This window comes from Ursus maritimus, unplaced genomic scaffold (genome assembly GCF_017311325.1).
Source record: "Ursus maritimus isolate PB19 unplaced genomic scaffold, ASM1731132v1 scaffold_2, whole genome shotgun sequence".
In the NCBI taxonomy this organism is placed as follows: domain Eukaryota; kingdom Metazoa; phylum Chordata; class Mammalia; order Carnivora; family Ursidae; genus Ursus; species Ursus maritimus.
This window is the reverse complement of record NW_024424452.1, coordinates 51,910,290-51,932,735: the sequence shown is the minus strand read 5'-3', so window position 1 is coordinate 51,932,735 and position 22,446 is coordinate 51,910,290. Positions and strand designations below refer to the sequence as shown.

Sequence of the window (22,446 nt, the reverse complement as noted above, 5' to 3'; positions counted from 1 at the left end):
GAATATGCATCTGTCTTTTTATTAGGAAAGTAAAAGCTTTCCCCAAATTTCCCCTTACATCTCATTACCCAGAAACAGACTTCTCTATAAGTCTCATTGCTTCCAAGTAGGTTAATGAGCAACACTGGCAATAAGAGATACAGGGAAAGCTCTTATCTAACTTTCAAACCCCTGTATTGGCAGGAGGAATTGCCTCCTGGGTAAGTCAAATAGTCTCTACCACACTGGCTCTTCTGTTGCATGAACGTACCAAACAAAATCCTTCTTTAAGGCCTTTGAATGAGCTATTCCCACTGCTAAGAATGTTTCTCCCCCATAACTTTTCATGACTTCTTCATTTTTGTCATCCAGGCTTCATTCCAAATGCCAATCCCTCAAAGAAACTCTTTCTGATTACCCTGTCTGAAACTGTCCCCCAAAACCTTCTGTCACTCTCTATTCCATTACACTGTTAGGTTTTTAAAGCACTTGGAATAAGAAGGATGGCAGAATAGATGGGTAACCACTTCTCCACCCTCCAAAGATGGAGAAGTGAAGAAAGGAGATCACACATTAGCTGAAAAAGGGAAAACAGAAAAAAAATTAAAAATAAAAGTTTGCTTCCCTTTTATCAAATATTGATAGACACTACCCATGTTCATTAGCCTCCCAGCCTCCCCCTTCATTTTATCCAATTTCCCTTTCAGAGCTAGAAGTAACGGACTATTCTAGGGGTGTTGAGCAGATGACATAGAGATTGCCTGGAAAGGTGGTACTGTGGGCTGATCCACTGCCAGCGAGTAATTGTTTCAAAAGGACAGCTTGCTTCTGGCATTATATGTTAAAATTGAGACTCTTGACTTTTCAGCCTCCAAAGCCTAAATGTTTGGCATGAATAGCAGAAATCTGGCATTTTCAATGCTCAGATGTCCAAAAGCTGGAAAACTAGAAAATGCTAAGAGTCTCAAATTGGTGTCCACTTTGGAATATTTGGCCCAGGAAAATGTATATTCTCATGCTGCAGGAAGTTGGTTTGCAAAATGAAGTCTGAATTGGGGCCAAAAAGCAAGCACCATTTGCCAGAGTGTAGATGAAATATGATCGTTTGCTGCACAAAGTTTCTTTTTAAAAGTTATTTGCAGCTGCCATGACACATCTTTAAAGTTGTAATATGTAGAACTGTTATTTAGGAATTCCAACGGAGGGAAACAAATCTCAATTGTTTACACTGAAACATGATGTAGTAAGATACTAAGGAATAAATGTAAACATTATAGATTGGACAAAGCAATGCAAGTGAAACATGGCTCAAATCAAAGCATATACTTAAATGGTCCAAAGAAAAGCAGAAACTCTCATTTTCATAGAAAAGCTGTATTTACTATTATTCTACTTAGCAGACTGTCTTATGGTGTGTTGAGAGAAAATACATTGTTTCAGGAAGTGTTTAAGTCAAAGTAATATGATGACAGAATTCCATTGCTTTTAAAAGAAAGAATCCTTAACAGATAATAGTATCCTTAATTACATTTTCTATTCCCTTTGAAGAAAGAAGCATAACTACAAAAACTCATTATGTGAAATTTACTGGTTAAAAAAAAGCATAAAAAGTTTGACTTAAAAAGTTAGAAACTATGTGTAACCAAGACTGGACTATTAAAATAGATTAAAATTTGGCAAGCAGCTAGGAAACAGACGGTGTTTGCAGAAATGAAGAGAGAGGGAGAGAGAGATGGAGAGAGAAAGAAAAAAGGAATAAGAGAGAGAGAGAGAAAGAAAGAGAGAGAAGTTAATAAGAAGTGAAATGCAGAAACCAAAGCGGAGAGGTTCGTAATTTTATTTTTCATTTTGTTCTATTGAAGAATAACTGCGTGAGAATGCCAAGATGCAATGTTCAATGCTGAATTTTCTCTTCCTGGTGACATTAATAGACATTCAAGGTACAATGCATGGAGGTTAAGTATGGAAGGAAATAGAGTGGAGGACCACAGGGGAAGGGAGGGAAAACGGAATGGGAAGAAATCAGAGAGGAAGACAAACCATGAGAGACTCCGGGAAACAAACTGAGGGTTACAGAAAGGTGGGGGGTAGGGAGATGTAATTGGGTGATGGGTATGAAGGAGGGCACTTGTTGGGATGAGTACTGGGTGTTATACATAACTAATGAATTGTTGAACACTACAACAAAAACTTATGATGTGCTATATGCTGGCTAACTGAACATAAAATCAATCAATCAATCAATCAGTCAATCCTTTCTGGAGCTCAAGAGAAAAGGAAATAGTTTATTCTAATTTCAAAACGTTATTTTTGTATTCCTTATTGAATCCACACTCTTGTTTGGAGAGATGGCAGTTAATGGTAGAAACATCTTGAATATTCTACGGTCCTTATCTAGTCACTACACACACAAACCTTTTTACTTATTTGTTACTGTTTCCAGGAGAGGCTGTTAATTGCAGAAATGCAAGCTTTTAGTGAGAATAAACCCACTGACCTGGGCTGATTTGCCTTTTCAGTGGCTTTATATTGCCCTTCACCTTAAGACGCAAAAAGCAAAGCATCTAGCTCTGCAACAAGACCTCCTGGGTTCAAAATTGCCTCTTCCACTTATTCAGTGTGTAACTTTGGACAAGTAATTTAACACTTCCTGCTAAGGTCTCCCCACCTGTACAATAGAGGTAACAGTAATGCCTACCATAGGGCATAGAGACGTTTTAAATAAGATAATAAAGGTATAGTGATTACAATGGTACCTGGAATTCAGTTAGTTCTCAGTAAGTCACAGCTACTACTATGATTAACTCATGCCCTGCCGCTGGTTGAGGAACAAATATCAGTAAACGAGCAAACATTAATTATTGTTAACATTCTGCTTCCCTTGTACACCTATAAACAAAGCACAACATGATCCTACTATCTAATTCTAGTCTGTGACTGTGCTGAGACATTTAGTCCTTAAAAAGAGTCCATACAATCGACCAAATGTAGTCCTCACATTTGCCAGCCTCCCTTGCAGTTAACTGGGAGCATATAGCTATTAGCTGGCCAATGCATGGGAAAAGTGATAGATACCGCTATCAGGACTACCCGTAAGAGCTCCAGCTCCTTCTTCCTCAGCCACAGCACCCTTGGAGGCCATGTGCTCTGGATGGTGAAGTTTTCAGATGAAGGACAGCATCCCAACGTGCATCACACTTTTCATGAACGAGAAATAAACCTTTGTATATTAAACCACTGAGAATGTATGGTTGGTTTGTTACCATAACATTGCCGAGCATAATCCTCATTACCACAGTGGTCAAAATGATGCATAGCTTCCTAGCAAAGGAATTAAAAACAAAAAAACACTATCCCAATCCCTTAATAATGTCCAGGGAAGTCTGCTATCTCAATAAGAAAAGATTCAAAGCCTCTTTCTCTTCTTCATTTCCCAGGCCAGCACAGTGGTCAATTCTGATCCATGGTACTTTTATTTTATATCCAACTTGGCATTCTTTATTTCAAATCTAAGGGCCATATTTACTGGCCTTCACTCTCTGGACTGTTTTCTGGAGCTCAGTATCTAAACACAAAAACAACTCGCGAATTTCTGATTCCTTCATTGGGGAATGCAGCACACGAAACAACCATTTGGGATATTAGCTGGAGTTCAGGTAGAATAGGGATGCAGAAGGATAGCTCTTGCATCCCTCAGGGACATTCTCTTCCCCTTAGGGTGGCCTCACTGGCTAACATTTATCTCCGTATTTCTTCTTTGTGTAATCATTAGGCAAGATATTATCCTATTATGTCATATGTTTATTTCAGTTACTAGTGGATTTATGTTTAGTGAAAAGATGGATGTACTGTGATAAAAGCTAAATTGTTAACTTCATTCGAAAAGATCTATAAGGATGTCTTGCTCTCTAGAGTTCTAAAAAGTCATGATAAAATACAAAGTTATCTCAAAAAGACCAAAGATTTCCCATGCCCTACCCAAGAAGCTGAGCACATATTTAAAAACAAAACTAAACAGTGGGCTAGAAAATGAGAAGTCAAGGACATACTATAATGATGACATGGAGGTTGATTTGTATGTCCTGAGGTTTTAGAGGGCAGACATTGATAGATCAGAGATTTGCCTTAGGGACTACAGTCGTCCTATAATCTACAGTACAGGAACTCTTTTAGGGGAAGGGCAAATATAAAAGGAATTATCTTGAAAGCCTCATAGGATAAGGTGTTTTTAGTGTTCAAGATCAAATTTTTGAAAAAGAGTCTCTGGAGCCAGGTTTATTTTTATGACACTAGTCAATTAAAAACTTTAAAAGCCATATTTGCAAAGTTATTTATATACTAAATAGGACCCAGGCAGTCAAGAGCCCTGGCTTTTGCTATTTTAGTGAAAGGCCCAAGGTACAGCCATCATTATTCATGTAAAATTGTGAATTTTATTAACAGAAATAGAAAGAAAGGACAAAATATACTTTAAAAGAGTAATGCATTTTAAATGATAAAAACACTGTTCTTTGCTGTTCTAAGGTATTTATCCTGCTTAAATGAAATAGGAAAATATGCCACTAGAGAATTCTTACGGTTCTTTCCTACCTGAACAACAATAATCTTTTAAAAAATGTCTAAAAAGAAGTGTTTGTTTGCTTTCTTTGTTTTTAGTTAACTTTGCTTTGGTGAAATACTGAGAAATATATTAGCAATGTGAAGTGGAGGAATTGTGTGATTATGCAGATAATTTTGTCTTTATAATAACTGTTTTCACCTAAAATATTACAATTGTTTAGTCTAAAACATTTTTACAATATTTTGTAAAATGAATTGTAGAACTAAGTTCAGCTATTACCTAGACAAGAGATATCTGTGTGGTGAGCTACCACAAAACTTAGGATAAAGGAATTTTTGTTACTGGTATAAATTATCTAGTTTTCCTGCTGACATAGCTTCTTTTTATTTTACCTCTGAGGATGTAAGTTACAGGAAATTATAGCTCTTTGGGGATATTCTAAGCACTGTGACTTTTTCATCAGGCATACCTCACTCATAAGTTCTCTCTGTTTAGGAATTTCTTATTCTTGGTAATCCCCCAGAAGAAGAGTCTATAGTAGGACATCCTTTGCAAAATCAGTAATTCATTTCACATTTGAGTTGTCTTCTAAATGTGAATCTGGGAAGAAAATTATCCTGGAGCTTGCCTGGGCACTCTGATGGTTAATTGTCTGTGTCAAATCAGCTGGGCCACGGAGTGCCATTTGGTCCAACATTATTCTGAATATTTCTGTGAGGGTGTTTTTGGATGAAATTAACACTTACATTGGTGGACTTTGCTTGAAGCATATTGTTCTCCATAATGTGTGTGGGCCTTATCCAGTCAGTTGAAGGCCTGAATAGTACAAAAAGACTGTCCTTCCCTGAGCAAGAGAGAATTCTATAGCGTCTGCTCTCAGATTGGAACTGTAGCCTCAGCTATCCTGGATCCACAGCCTTCCACTCCACCTGCAGATTTTGGACTTGCTAGCCTCCATAATCATACCAGCCAATTCCTTATAATAAATTGACATATACCATACACACACACACACACACACACACACACACACACACCTCCTTTTGGTTCTGTTTCTCTAGGAAATCCTGACCAATATGGGACTAAGTACAGATAGACAGAAAGGTTATCCTGATCTACCCCTTGAGGGAAATATATTAGTAGGACAATTCAGATAAGTATGAATCATGCCCAGCAGCCTGTCAATAACATTATTATATTTTTATAAGAAAAACAAGACAGCCAAAACCATCTGTGACTTAAAAACTATCATGGGGTCTTTACACAAGGTGCCTTGAATTATACTTTCTTTTAACTATAGAGAATATTTCTTTGTTTTGCTTCTATTCAAACTACTGAGGAAAACGATAAGGAAAGAAGTTTCTAGTACAAATATCTGATGAACTATCAGAATATAAACTCCTAGAAGATCAATTTAACTCTGTTTAGCACTCTTGGAAGTGGGTCTCATCCACAGTCACATTAGAATAGATCCTTAATAGTTGCTCCTGAGGACATGGAATTGAGAGCCAAAACAAGACAAAACAAAGCAAAACAAAACACAAATCAACTAAATGTTCATCTTCACAGCATGCACTTTTCCTTCTATGTATTTCTTTGATAATGAAAAAAAAGGTGGAGGGGGTAAGACACAAAGTTAGAAGTCTAGGCTTTCTCGTATTAATGGAAGGATCAATGCAAACATATTAGAGGATCATGGAATTTAGGTGCATGCTATCTTGAAAAGCTTCAGAATGCCAATCAAGGGAATATTCCAAAGGTGGGACCCAAAAGATTTTTACTAAAATCTCTAGGAAATTAGACAGAATGAATGGAGTGGCTGAATATGCTAGAAATGGAAGAAAAATCCTAGCATTAAGAGATATATTTTTTCATTCAACAGACATTTATTAAACATGGACTGTGTCGAGTGCTATGTTATTTGCTAAAGTATACCAGTTTTGAACTTGGATCAACAAGCATAATGCTAGGCAAACATAGATGTAATTTTTCTCCTCATTTGCCACCAAAAAATTCTCCAGTCACCACTAGCACAGCATTTTAACCTTTAAATGCACATACTTTACTCAGACTCTCATAAGTATGAATGAGTGATAGGTGTTTTAAAAATATTTCTCCCATCTGAATTGTTGTTTTTACAGGAACAGTAACTTAAGCCAAAGAGAACAGTAGAAAAGAGTAATAAGTTTACAGGAAGGAAAAAGGAGACAGAGAAAGAAGAGAGAAAGAAAGAACAAGATGGGGTAGAGAAAAATTATAGGAAAATATTCAGACCTTCTCATTCACCTTAAATGCCCCCAGTACATACTTAGCTATTCTACCCCAAAAGGCCAAGAGACACAGGGATAGCCATCCCAAATTCACCATCGAAAACTTATCTAAGCAATTGTGTGTGTGTGTGTGTGTGTGTGTGTGTGTGTGTGTCTATAGCAACAAAGCTCTGATTTTATTTGCAAGGGCTAAGATTTAACTTTGCTTGAAGATATCTAAATAAATAACTATGATAGGACAATAATGAAATTCAAATTGCTTTGAAATTTAGTTTTCTCTTAAAAACTCTTACATCAAGGACAAAATCAAAACACAATAGGAAATATTTAGAAAATGACAACAATATCAAACCAAAGACTGTTAGCACCTAATAATAATGACTATGAAGCTTGGTGAATAAGAAAGCATAATGAAAAATAAAATACACTCACATACACGTACACCACACAGAACATCATGATCAAACTGCCGAAAAGTAGTAATAGACAAAAAACATAGAAAGCAGCCAGAGAAATAAAGCATATTATGTACAGAATAACAAAATTAAGAATGACAGCATAGGGGCGCCTGGGTGGCACAGCGGTTAAGCATCTGCCTTCGGCTCAGGGTGTGATCCTGGCGTTATGGGATCGAGCCCCACATCAGGCTCCTCTGCTATGAGCCTGCTTCTTCCTCTCCCACTCCCCCTGCTTGTGTTCCCTCTCTCGCTGGCTGTTTCTATCCTGTCGAATAAATAAATAAAATCTTAAAAAAATAAAAAAATAAAAAAAAAATAAAAAAAAAAAAGAATGACAGCATACTTCTCATAAATAACACAACCCATAAAAAAGTATTAGAAAGAAAAATGTCAACCTAGAATTCCATACCCAGCAAATACCTTTCTAAATAAAAGATGAAGAATTTTTCAGGCATTAAAAAGCTAAGGGTTCACCATCTGCAGACCTGCACTATAAGAAATGTCAATGAGGGGCACCTGGGTGCCTCATTTGGTTGAGCAGCCTCTATTGTTTCAGCTCAAGTTGTGATCTCATAGATTGTGGGCTTGAGCTCCACATCAGGCTCTATACTCAGTAGGGAGTCTGCTTAAAGATTCTCACTCTTCCCCTCCCCTGACTCGTGCACATGTGAGTGCGCTCTCTCTAAAATAAATCTATAAATAAATTTATAGATAAAATAAATAAAATAAATAAATAATAAATAAATCTCTCTCTAAAATAAATAAATAAATCATAAAAAAAAGAAATGTCAATGAATTTCTTCAAGTGGAAGGAGATTATAACAGATGATAACTTTCAATCTATACAAAGTTAATAAGAGAGCCAGAAATGATAAAATACATGGGTAAATACAGAAGACATTTTTTTCATGGTTTCTTTAAAATATAAGTAACTATTTAATGCAAAAATAATAAAAAGCATTGTGTGTTTTAAAATACATAGAAATAAAATATACGATAAAAATAGCACACCAGAAAGAGGAGGGAAAATCGAAGTAAACTGTTAGAAGTTTATTATACTGTATATGAAGTGGTATAATACTGTTTGAAGATAGATTACAAAAATTTAAAGATTTATATTGTAAATCCTAGAGTAACCACTGAAAAAAACAGGAAAAACAAGCAAAGATTTGTAGCTAATAAGACAAAAGTGAAGATAAAACTTAATCATAAAAAAAACTCAATTATCCTGAAAGACTTGGAAAGAGGAAAAAAGAAGCAAATATCAGATATAATAAATAGAAAACAAATAGCAGGATAGCAGATTTAAACTATACCACAACAAAAATTACATTAAATATAATTTATCTGAACATGCTGGTTAAAAGAGCAAAAAAAGAGGCGGTTGGATAGCTCAGTCAGGTAAGAATCTGACTCTTGATTTCAGATCAGGTCATGATCTCAGGGTTGTGAGATTGAATCCTGTGGTGGGCTCTGGGGTGGCATGAAGCTGGCTTAAGATTCTCTCTCTCCCTCTCCCTTTGCACCTTCCCCCCACCTCTCTCTCTCTCCAAAATAAAAAAAAAAATTAAAAAGCCAAAAAAAAAAAATGACATTCATTTCAAAATGAAAAATGAGTCAATTCAATCAGTATGTATAATAATCCTTAATGTGTCTATGTATAACTACAAAATAACTCCAAAACCTCAAGAAGTAAAAGTAGAAAATGCCACAATTATAATTACAGATTTCAATACTATTGTTTCATAATTGGTAGAAAGAATAGACAGCAAATCAGCAAGCATACACAAAGCTTGAGCATTACTATTAAACAATTTGATCTCATTGATATTTATAGAACATGGTATCCAAAGACAGTACAATGCCATTAATTTCACAAAGCATACAACACAGTCTATAATCTAGGGCATAATATAAGTTTTTAAATAATTTTTAAAAAATCGAAATCAGAGAACATCAGCAAGATGGCAGAATAGGAAGCACGAGACTATTTTTTCCTTCATGGAGATACCAGTTCAACAATACATAGGCCAATTCCCTTTATGAGAAATCCAAAAGCTAGTTAAGAGGCTCCTGCATTCCAGAGGAGCATGAAACCAGCCACACAAAACTGCTAGAAAAATGTGTGTCACTCACTCACCAGAGCTCCTCCCATCAGTACAGCATGGTGATTGAGGGGAAACTCCCAACTCCTGGCTTCTCCCTGGGAAGAGAAAGAGAAGACTGAAACATACATCTAATGTTCAAACTTTTCAGGCCGCTACCTGAGGGATTAGTACCTGCTTTGCTTGAATCTAAGTGCTGACAGAAAAGGGTGCCAGGTCAGGGGCCACTGAGAAAAAAAGTGACAGTTTGAACTAGCACATACTTCCTTGCCATAGTCCTTATCCAAGGCTCAGTGTGGAATGAGTGGGAGAAAATCCCCAACTCCTGGATTTTCCCAGGGAAGGAAAAGATTTGAAGCATTCATCCAGTATGCCAGCTTGGGGTGGGAGTGCTGCCCAAAGAACTGGTTTCTCTCTCACCTGTCTCAGAGCACTGAACTGGTATAAAGGTCTAGGGACCACTAGGTGGCTTACTGCTGGTCCAAAGAGCACATTGTATGGGACACAGAGGAGAATATAGCTCAGCTGCTTTACTGTCAGGGGAAAAAGGGATAAGAGGAGTGTTTTTCTAATATTCTGGCTTTTAGGGGTGCCATCTGAGGGACAGGTTTCTATTTTTTCCATCTCAGAGTGTCGACAGGACCCAGTGTACTCTAGACATCTGGGGACTGCTGAGAACAAAAAAACAGCTGGGCAACCTATAGCAGCTCCAGGGAACCTGCAGTACCACAAACAGATAACAGAGGGAGTGAGGATTTTTAAGCTCCAAGAAAAAGGAGCTTGTAAAACCTCTTTAATTGGGAATACACACACAAGTCCAGAGAGGACATATCCATAGAAAAGCTTTCAGAAGACCCCAGAATCCCTAGCTGGGCTGATTGATGAAGCTCTTTCCCTGTACTAAGACAGTCTGTAGAGGGGCGCCTGGGTGGTGCAGTCGTTAAGCGTCTGCCTTCGGCTCAGGGCGTGATCCCAGTGTTCTGGGATCGAGCCCCACATCAGGCTCTTCCGCTGGGAGCCTGCTTCTTCCTCTCCCACTCCCCCTGCTTGTGTTCTCGCTCTCACTGGCTGTCTGTCTCTGTCAAATAAATAAATAAAATTAAAAAAAAAAAAGACAGTCTGTAGAGACTGGGAGAGGTGTTTGATCCTAATACAAAGTAATAAGGCATACAAAGAAACAGTAAAACATGGCCCAAAACAAAATGTATCTCCAGAAACTGAACCTAAAGAAACACGGATATAGGAGTTATATGACAAAGAATTCAAGATAACTGGCATAAAGATGCTCAATGAGCTCAGCGAAACAATACATAAACAAAACTGGAATATTAACGAAGAGAAAATACTTTTAAAAATCAAGGACATTTTAGAAGTGATAATACAATATATGAATTGAAAAATTGGTAGAGTGATTCAATAACAGACTTGATCAAACAGAAGAAAGAATCAGTGAACTCAAAAACAGACCATTTTAAATTATCTAGTTAAAGGAGCAAAAAGAGAAAGGAATGAATAAAACTTAAGACAGTCTAAGAGACTTATGGAACAGCATTAGCCAGAACAATACTAATTATGGGAGTCCTACGAGGAGAACAGAGAAAGGGGAAGAAAGCCTATTTGCAGAAAAAATGGCCCAAAAAACTTCCTAAACTGGGTAAAGAAATGAACTTCTATATCCAAAAGGCCAATGGGTTCCAAACAGGATGAATTCAAAGAAGACTACACTGAAACACATTGCAGTCAAATTGTTAAAAGTCAAAAATGAAGAGAGAATTTGGAAAGAAGCAAAAAAAAAAAAAGAACTTGTCATGTATAAGGCAGCCTCCATAAGACTATAAGCAGATTGGGGTACCTGGGTGGCCCAGTCAGGTAAGTGTCAGACTCCTGTTTTCAGCTCAGGGCTGATCTCAGGGTCAATAGATTGAGTCCTGCATCAGGTTCCATGCTCAGCATGAGATCTGTTTGGAATTCTCTCTCCCTCTCCCTCTGCCTCTCCCCCCAACTCTCTCTCTCTCACTCAAAAAATAAGTAAATAAACAAATTTAAAAAAAAAGACTATAAGCAGACTTTTCAACAGAAAACAAGCAGGACAGAAGAGAGTGGGATTATATATTCAAAGTGCTAAAACAAAAACTATCTACAAAAAATACTATATCTAGAAAAACTGCCCTTCAAAACTGAAGGAGAAATAAAGGCTTTCCCAGAAAAACAAAAGCTGAGAGAGTCATCACCATTAGATCTGCCTTTCAAGAAATGCTAAAGGGAGTCCTTCAAATTAAAATGAAAAGTGATGGCAACGTGAAACTATATGAAAATATAAAGCTTGCTGGTAAAGGTAAATATAGAAACAAATATAGAATAGTGTAATACTGTAATGGTGGGGAATAAATCACTTTTAACTCTGGTATAGAATTAAAAAGACAAAATTATAAAAATTAATTGTAACTATAAAATATTTTAAGGGATACACAATAGAAAAAGATACAATTTGCGGCATCAATAACATAAAGTACAGGGATGGAATAAAAGAGTAGAGTTTTTGTATTTCATTAAATTTAAGTTATTATCAGCTGAATATATTTTATTATAAATATAAAATGCTTTATGTAAGCCCCAGGGTAACCATAAAGAAAATACCTTTAGGATATACACAGAATAAGAAAGGAATCAAAGCATGTTATTACAAAAAAAAAAAAAAAAATCAGTGAAACACAAAGGAAGACAGCAAGAAAAAGAGCAAGGAAAGAAGGACAAAAAAGCTACAAGACAGATAAAAACAACAAAATGGCAATATTAAGTCCTTCACCATCAGTGATTAATTTAAATGTGAATGGATTAAATTCCCCAATCAAAAGACACAGAGTGACTGAATGGATTAAAAAAAAAAAAAGCAAAACAAAGATCCAACTGTACATGGCCTACAAGAAACTCATTTTATTTTTTTTAAAGATTTTACTTATTTTAGAGAGAAAGAAAAGAGAGAAAGGGGAGGGTCAAGGGGAGAGGGAGAGAAGCAGACTCCCTGCTGAGTATGGAGCCCAACATGGAGCTCAATTCCAGGACCCAGAGATCATGACCTGAACCAAAATCAAGAGTCAGACACTTAACCAACTGAGCCACCCAAGTGTCCCAAGAAACCCACTTTAGATCTGAAAACACACATAGGCTGAATGTGAAGGTTGGAATAAAATAATCCATGCAAATGGTAAACAAAAGAGAGCAGGAGTGGTCACACTTACATAAAATAATCTTTAAGTCAAAAACTTTTACAGGAGGCATAGAAGGGTATTACATAGTAATTAAAGGGTCAACTTATTAAAATGATATAGCAACTGTAAACATATAAAAACCCAAATATATGAAAAAAATTGACAGAATTGAAAGTAGAAATAGACAGCAACACAATTCTAGTAGGAGATTTCAATACCCTTTCAATAATAGAACAACTAGACAGAGGATAAATAAGGAAGCAGAAGACTGGAACAGCACTATAGAAAAAATGGACCCAAAAGACACATTCAGAACATTTAACCCAATGGCAACAGAATTCACATTCTCCTCAAATGCACTCAGAATATTTTCAAGAGTATGTTAGGGTCACAAAACAAGTCAACAAATTTAAGAAGATTGAAATGATACCAAGTATTTTTTTCTGACCACATGGAATGAAACTACACAAATATGTGGAAATGAAACAATGCAGTACTGAATGGCCAATGAATCAAAAAAGAAATGAAAAGAGAAATAAAAAAAATGTGAGACAAACAACAAAAGCACAACATGACAAAAGATGGGATGCAGCAGAAGCATTACTAACAAGGAAGTATACAGTGGTAAATGCCTACATTTTAAAAAAGAACAAAGATCCCAAATAAGCAACCTAACTTTACACCTTCAGGAACTAGAAAAAGAACAAATGAGTCCCAAAAATTTTCAGAAGGAAAAAAAATAATAAAGATGAGAGCATAAATAAATGAAAAAGAAAATCAGTAGTAAAAAAAATCACTAAAGCTTAGTCAGTTTTTTGAAAAGATAAACAAAATTGACAAGCCCCATATAGATTGAGAAAAAAGAGAGAGATTTCAAATAAATAATACCAGAAATGAAAGATGAAACATTGCAACTGATGCCAAAAAAGTTTTAAAAATTATGAGACAACTGTGAACAATTAAATGCCAAAAAATGGATAAATTCCTAGACACACAAAATCTACCAAGACTGAATCATAAAGAAAGAAACATCTAAACAAACTTGTAACTAATAAGGAGATTGAATCATTAATAAAAATCCCCCCAACAAACAAAAGCCCAGTACCAAATGGCCTTACTGGAGAATTCTATGAAACATTTACTTAGAATTAACATCAATCCCTCTCAAACTCTTCCAAAAAATAGAAGGAATGCTTCCAAACTCATTTTGTGAGGCAAGCATTATCCTGATAGACAAAGACATATAAGAAAATTATAAACCAATACCCTTGATGAATATAAATACATCTTAACAAAATATTAGCAAACTGAATTCAATGGCACATTAAAAGGCTCATAAGCCATGACAGAGTGGGATTTATCCCTGGAATGCCAGAATGGTTCAACATACGAAAATCAATCAATGTGATATCAACACCACATTATGTGACAAAAAATAAAAATCACTTAATCATCTCGATAGATGCAGAGAAAGCATTAGACAAAATTGCATACCCCTTCATGATAAAAAAAAAATAACAACTGGTCAACAAATTAGGAATGGAAGGTAATTATCTCAACAAAGTAAAGGCCACATATGTAAAGCCCATAGCTGACACCATACTAAATGATGAAAAGGCAAATGTTTTTCTCTAAGATCAGGAAAAAGACAAGGGTGCTCATTTACCTCACCTACTGAACATAGTACCGGAAGTCCTAGACAGAGCAATGCTTCTGAATAAACTTAAGCAAAGAGGTGAAGGACTAATACACCAAAAACTATAAATCATTGCTGAAAGAAATTAAAGAAGACACAAATGAATGGAAAGACAGCCTGTATTCATGAATTAGAAGACTTAATATTATTAAAATGTCCATATGACCCCAAGTAGATTCAATGTAATTGCTACCAAAATTGCAACTTTTTTTTTGCAGAAAAACTATTGAAAATTCATATGCAAACACAAAGTTTCCAAGCCAAACTATCTTGAGAAAAGTGAACAAAATAATCTTGAGAAAGAACAACAAAACTGGAGGCTTTACAGTTTGTGATTTAAAAACATTACAAACCTGCAGTAATCAAAACAGTATGGTGCTGGCCTAAAGACAAACATATAGACCATTAGAACAGATTAGAGAGCCCAGAAATAAATCCATGCATATACAGTCAAATAATCTTTTTTTTTCTTTCTTTTTTTTTTTTTAAAGATCCCATTTATTTATTTGACAGAGAGACAGAGACAGCCAGCGAGAGAGGGAACACAAGCAGGGGGAGTGGGAGAGGAAGAAGCAGGCTCATAGCGGAGGAGCCTGACGTGGGGCTCGATCCCAGAACGCAGGGATCACGCCCTGAGCCGAAGGAAGACGCTTTAACCGCTGTGCCACCCAGGCGCCCCTAAATAATCTTGAACAAGAATGCCAGGACTACTCAATGGGGAAAGGACAGTCTCTTCAACAAATTGTATTGGTAAAACTGTATACCTACATGCAAAATGAAATTGAACTTACCTTACACTGTATACAAAAGTCAACTAAAAGTGTATTAAAGACTTGAACATATATCTAAAACTATCAAACTCCTGGGAGAAAACAAAAAGGAAACTCTTCGTAACATTGATCTTACCAGTGATTTCCTGGATAGGATGCCAAACGCATGGGCAATAAAAACAAAATAGACAAGTGGGGCTATATCAAACTAAAAAGTTTTCTGTGTAGAGACAACATACAGAAAGGGAGAAAATATTTGCAAACCATATATTTGATAAGGATTTAATATCCAAAATGCATACAAAACATCTACAAATTAAATAATGGGCAAAGGATTTGAATAGACATTTCTCTCAAGTAGACATACCAATGGTCAATTTGTATAAGAAAAGATGCTCCACATCACTAATCATCAAGGAAACGCAAATCAAAACTATAATGAGATATCACCCCTCCGCTACCCTATTAGGATGGTCATTAAAAAAAAAAGAAAATTTCAGAAAGAAAGAAAACAGAAAATAACAAGTTTTGTTGAGGATGTGGTGAAATTAGAGTCCTTGTACACTATCGGTAGGATTGTAAAGTGGTATAGCTGCTATGTAAAACAGTATGGAAATTCCTCAAAAAACTAAAAAATAGAACTACTATATGATCCAGCAATCCTACTTTTGGGATTTATCTGAAAGAACCGAACATAGGATTTTGAAGAGATACTCTTGCTCCCTTGTTTCTTGAAGCATTGTTCACAATAGTCAAGATATAGACAGAACTTAAGTGTCTGTCAACAGATGAATGAATAAAGAAAATGTGGAAATGTGGTATACAGGTACAATAGAATGTTATTCAGCCATCAAAAAAGGAAATCTTGTTAATATGACAATATGCCTGAACCTGGAGGACATTATGTTATGTGAAATAAGCCAGGCACAGAAGGACAAATACTACATGATTCCATTTATACAAGGTATCTGAAGTAGTTAAATTCACAGAACAGAAAGTAGAATGGTGGTCACCAGGGCCTGGATGGCAGGGGGATATGGGCAATCACTCTATAATGGATATAGAGTTTCAGTCATGCAAGATGAAAAAGTCCTAGAGATCTGCTCTATAAAAATATGCATAGTGGGGAGCCTGGGTGGCTCAGTCATTGGGCGTCTGCCTTCGGCTCAGGGCGTGATTCTGGAGTTCTGGGATCGAGACCCACGTCAGGCTCTTCTGCTGAGAGCCTGCTTCTTCCTCTCCCACTCCCCCTGCTTGTGTTCCCTCTCTCGCTGGCTCTCTCTCTCTGTCAAATAAATAAAATAAATCTTTAAAAAAAATATGCATAGAGTTAACAATACTGTACTATACACTTAGAAATTTGTTAATAAGTTAGATATCATGTTATATGTTTTTACCACAATAAAAAAGATTGAAACCATATAAAATATGATCTTTGACCACAACAAAATTAAACTAGAATTCAATAACATGAAATCATCCTGAAAATCTCAACACATGAAACAAAAACAACATAGTTTTAATACCCTTTTTTTCAAAGAAAAAAATTACAGGGGAAATTAGAAAATATTTCAACTGAAAGAAAATAAAAACACAAGTGTATTCGATCCAGTTCCAATCAATAGCTAGAAATCACAGCAACATACTGAATAGACAAAATTCAATGTAAAGAATTATTAACTAGTAAAAGGTGATTAACTGTAGAATATAGGAAGAGCCAATGTAGAAACCTTTTCCTATCTCTAAGCTGAGGGAGAATCCACAAGGAAAAAGCTTAAAATTAGGAAGAAATCCACCTCCCTTAACCGTAATCTGAGTTTAAGACCTGACTGGAGAGAATATGATGCCAGGAAACTGCAACCTGTCTATGGCAAACAAATTTGCAAGAGGTTGAATCCAAAGCTAGTCAGTAAGAGCAGTCACTAAGTGTCTAAGAAACTGAACAGAGGGCACAGACAGACTGGAGCTGTTTTACCTGCATAAAGACAACAAAATGAGCCAGAGAGTGCTGGCTGGTCAGGGCTGGCTGAAAGAAAGAGCCTATACGATGGCCAAGAAATTTATTGTAGAGTACCAATGGGCCAGAGTTGATCCACTCTCAGCAGACCAAGAGAAGTTCACTGGGGCCATGGAGTGTCTCATTTTCTCTGCAGAAGGCCCCCATTGAGAGCTGGCAGTATGGAGCTCTTCCACTAGAAACAGCCCACATGAGTGCTGGAGAAATTCACTGATAATGGAGCATTGTCAGGCCTCCCCCACATTTCTGGTTGCTAAAGGAGAAAAATGAAAATGAAGACTATTTCTTTTCTGTCTTTTAGTGTTCCATTAGAACCCACTATTGACAAAGCTAACATCATGTCACTCATTAAAGGGAAATTTTTACAGGGTTCATCTTCTGCTTTCTAAAGTAGAACGAAGAAGGGTAGATACAAAATGAGAAGCAATAAATTAATAAACAGCATAATATATCAAAATTTGTGGGCTACACCAAAAAGCAGGGTTTAAGAAAATATTTATAACCAAAAAAGAACATATACTAGAAAAGAGAGCAAGGTTTCAAATCAGTGATATAAGCTACCATATTAAAAAAGAGAAAATTAAAACGAAGTATGCCCCCCAAAAAAGGAAAAACAAAAATAAGCATAGAAATTAATGAAATAGCAAATAGAGAAACAATGGGAAAATTGATGAAACCAAAAATTGGTTCCTTGAAAAGAGCAATATAATTGACAAATTAGCCAGACTTAACACAAAAGAATATCAGGAATAAAAGAAGGAACATCACTATATATCCTACAGAAATCAAAAAGATAATAAGAAAAATTCTTTTTTTTTTTTTTTTAAAGATTTTTTTTTTTTTATTCGACAGAGATAGAGACAGCCAGGGAGAGAGGGAACACAAGCAGGGGGAGTGGGAGAGGAAGAAGCAGGCTCCCAGCGGAGGAGCCCGATGTGGGACTCGATCCCATAACGCCGGGATCACGCCCCGAGCCGAAGGCAGACGCCCAACCGCTGTGCCACCCAGGCGCCCCAATAAGAAAAATTCTAAATATAGTCCTATATCTATAATGAAATGTAATTTATAAATTAAAAACCTTCAGACCAAGAAAATCCTAGGACTAGATGTTTTCATTGGTGAATTAAAAAAAAATATTTAAATAGAAAATCAACTTAAGAAATCTGCACTAATGTTCAGAAAATGGAAGAGAAGGGAACATTTCCCTACTCATTTATGATGTAATCAGTAACATGATATCAAAACATAACAAATACATTACAAAAAAGAAAACCAAACCCCAATATCTCCCCTGGACACAGACACAATTGTTAATTTAAGAAAATTAAATTAATACATAAAAAGAATATCACATCACAATCAATGGCTTTATCCCAGGAATGCAAGGTTAGTTTTATGTTTGAAAATCAATCCATGTAACTAACTCACTGTTAATAAGAATAAACAAAAAACACTATGACCTACTATTAGATGCAGAGAAAGCATTTGACAAATTTCAACACCCATTTGTAACAAAAACTCTCAACAAACTCAAAGTAGAAGAAAATTTCCTCAAGTTAAGAGAGAACATTTATATATTTTTTACTATAGCTAATTTAATACTTATTGATGAAAAACTGAAATCTTTCTCTCAATGATCAGTACCCATTCATGATAAAAAAAAAAACTCTCAGCAAACTAAAAATTGAAAGAAACTTTGTCATTCTAAAAGAAGTTCTACAAAAATCCTACTGTTGGCCTTATACTTAATGGTAAAAGTAAATGACCATAAACAAGGCAAGAATGACTGCTCTCACCAATTCTTTTGAACATTACACTAGTAGGCAGAGCCAAAGGCAAGAAAAAGAAACAAAAGACATACAGATTGGAAAGGGGAAAGTAAAAATTTCTTTATTAACAGATGTCATAACTGTCTATGCTGAAAATCCTAAATAACCTACCAAAAACTTACTAGAATTAATATGTGAATTATCAAGATCAAAGGCTATAGAGCAATAGAGAAAAACAAAACAAGCAAAACACACACACAAACACTTCAACCTTAAAAATCAAAATATTAACAACAGCATAAAATATGACTTATGGATAAATTAAAGCAAATATGTGCAACTTCTCTACACTGAAAATTACAAATAAATGCTGAGACAAATTAAAGAAGACTTAATAAATGGAGATATGTTCCATTCAGATGACCTAATATTCTCCCCAGATTGATTCTCCCAAGCTGATCTCTCCAAATTGATCAGTAGTCTTATTTGTTGAAATTGGCAATCCCAATCAAATTCTAATAGGTTGATTCATTGACATCGATAAGTTAATCCTAAATATATGCAGAAATTGGAAGAATCTTGAATAGTTAAAAACAATTTTGACAAAGAAGAACAAACTTGGAAGACTTAAACTATCTGATTTCAAGATTTCCTTTACTTGTATAGAGATGGACATACAGATCCATGGGCCAGAATCAAAAGAACAGATATAAACACATGTACAGCCAATTGGTTTTCAACAAAGATGTCAAGGTAATTCAAAGAGGAAAGGGTGGTCTTTTCCACAAATGCTGCACAACTGGATATTCATATGCAAAACAAACAAACCTTCCTTATTTCATACAATGTAGAAAAGTTAAATTCTAAATTCATGCTACATCTAAATAATAGAACTAAAATTTTAAAACTTCTAGAATGAAACAGAAAATTCTTGTGACCCTGAGTTAAAGAAAGAAGATAGAAATAAGAAGCACAAATCATAAACAATGCTAAGTTAGACTTATCAAAAATTTTAAAAATTGCTCTTCAGAGATAGCATTTAAAAAAAAATAAAAGGGAAGGTTACATACTGATAGTATTTTCAAAATATGTATCTGATAAAGGACTTGCATGTGGCATATACAAAGACACTTGCAACTCTATAATTAAAAAAAATAAATTACAGTTAAAAGATGGGGAAAGCTTTGGACAAATTCTCCAAAGGAGATATACAAATGGAAAATAAGCATACATAAAGACATTAAACATCAATAATGATTAGGAAAACGGAAATTAAAAACACAATGACATACCTCTACACACCCACTAAACTAGCTGAAATTTAAAAAACTGATAATTTCAAGTGCAGAAGAGATAAAGCAACTAAAAATTACATACATGTATTGCTAGTGGAAATGTAAAATATCACATCCACTTTAAAAACAATATGACAATTTCTTATGTCCCAACAATTCTACTCCTAGGTGTTATTTGAGAAAAAAAAGATATATGTATGTATCTCCACAAAATAAAAACCAAAAAAACCCAAAACTTTGTAGTTAAATGTTCATGAAGGTTTACTCTTAATATAGCCCCGAACTGCAAACAACTAAAATGTCCATTGTATGGTGAACAGATACACATATTTTGTTATACCTATATAATAGATTATAATTCATTACTAAAAAAGGCTGAACTCCTGAGAAATGAATCTCAAAAGCATTATGCTATGTCTTTATAGTAACATACTACATGATCTGTATGATTCTGTTTATATGAAATTTAAAAATGACAAAATCGGAATAACAAAGGAGATGAGCATCTACCAAGGGTTGGAGGTTTGGAGATTGACTCGGAGGACGTGAAGAAAATTCGGGGATGATGAAAATGTATTATATCCTGATGGTGGTGGTGGTTACACAACTGAATGTGTCAAAACTCATCAAATCATACTCTTAAAGTTGGTATTTTTTTTGTATGTATATGTCAGTAAAAGCTAATTAAGATAAAAAAATCAGATTAAGCTCAGAGCCTCATCATCTCCTATTTATTTTTATATCCCCAAAAGTAACAAATGAGAGGAATCCTCTTGATTCTTCTCTTCTTGAGTAATAAAGTTCTTGATACTCTGATGTTGAGAAATCTTTAGATATCTCTGACATCTTTAGATTACACATTCTACCTTCAAACTCCTGTGGCCTTAGGAAAACAAGAGGAACTGTTAGGGTACAAAGAGACCCTCAATACCTAATATGATTATTATTGTCTAGGGTAATGTTACAAGATGAATGTTGCAAGGAAATGTTGCAATACTTGTAGACTGATAATGTATCATCATAAATAATGTTTTTAAAAGTAGTATCAAGTGTTTCTTTATTGGCTAATCTAATTATTGGTCATTGGTCTTCCTGAAAGAGCATTTGACTTTCAAGTTATTTTCACTCTTTTTCACTGGGGGTACTTGAAATTTATTCTGTTGATTAACTGAGAAATCTAATCTCAGTATCTGTCTACTAAAGCCTGGAATTATTCATGCTAGAAAATCCTCCATATTACAGACATTTTTCCTGTCATGCTTATTAAGCATTATATATAATCTGGTTTTGTGTCTGTATAAAATTTCATACTGTACTGGTGTTTGGATTTTCTGTGATTTGAAAATAATCTGTAATTAAATTACATTTTGAGTGAAAAAATGATCTGCAAGACTACACAGGATAAGCTATATACAATTCAGTTTCTTAAAAACTGTATTAAAATAAAAATTAAACACAGTTCATTAATAGAACTAGAGTGTATGACAACAAAATTTCTATTTCTGTCACTTTCTAATACAAGAAGAGGAGTGATTCTAAAACTAACTGAAAATACATACTGAATGAAAACACTTACCTATGAAATTAGGTATTTCCACTTAAAATTGCTACTTGGATAATATGTTTTCCATATTCCCACACATTATAATACTATAAATATTTTTATGCCCAAAGTTTGCATCTTCTTGAAGAAAAATAATGAGTTATGAAGAGAAATAAAACAGATCTTATTACTCCCCAGTTTGGTGTTTCAATGATCAATCTATTTCTTCCTCTTAAGTATCTGGCTGCATTTTGGTATAGAAAGTTCTGTACTAATGGAATACATGAAGCTAAAGCTGTACACAGATGTTCACATTTTAACTGCAGTTTGGTTCCCATACTCAGGGTCTTGTCTTCACTTTCCTATTTGCACACTAATTTGTTCAATCTTGCCTTTTGAGCAATATAGTCTACATTCATTACATCTCTAGACCCTGACTGAGAAATGCTTTGTCATTGTACCCAACCCTATTGCACAAATGCCAAACTTGTCGTGTACCTTGGCTTGGCTTGGCATACAGAATGCCAGAGGTCCACTTAGGGAATGGCATTCATTGTCTGAATGGACCACATCAGACCACGGAGAAAAGGAGCCCAGTGAACAACCAGAATTGGCTCATCAGAGGAGAAGCTGAGATGTGGAGCCGTGCAAGAGAGAGAAGGGTGAACTATTTTGTAATGGAAATAAAGCCAAGTGGACAGACAGGGTTCAGGAGGCAGTCGGAAGGTGTAACTGAAGTACAAGCAAGTGATGCCTAAGATTGATGGTGTGGAA

General features: G+C 35.3%; 1 long non-coding RNA gene across 1 annotated transcript in view; it reads right to left on the bottom strand.

The window, feature by feature from the left end:
• Positions 1 to 22,446, bottom strand: part of LOC103658195 — a 197,525-nt gene that overhangs the window by 92,604 nt on the left and 82,475 nt on the right. Inside the window, exon 4 of the long non-coding RNA XR_567056.2 lies at positions 9,409 to 9,471. This is a non-coding gene — a long non-coding RNA (uncharacterized LOC103658195). The remainder of the gene's footprint in view (positions 1 to 9,408; positions 9,472 to 22,446) is intronic.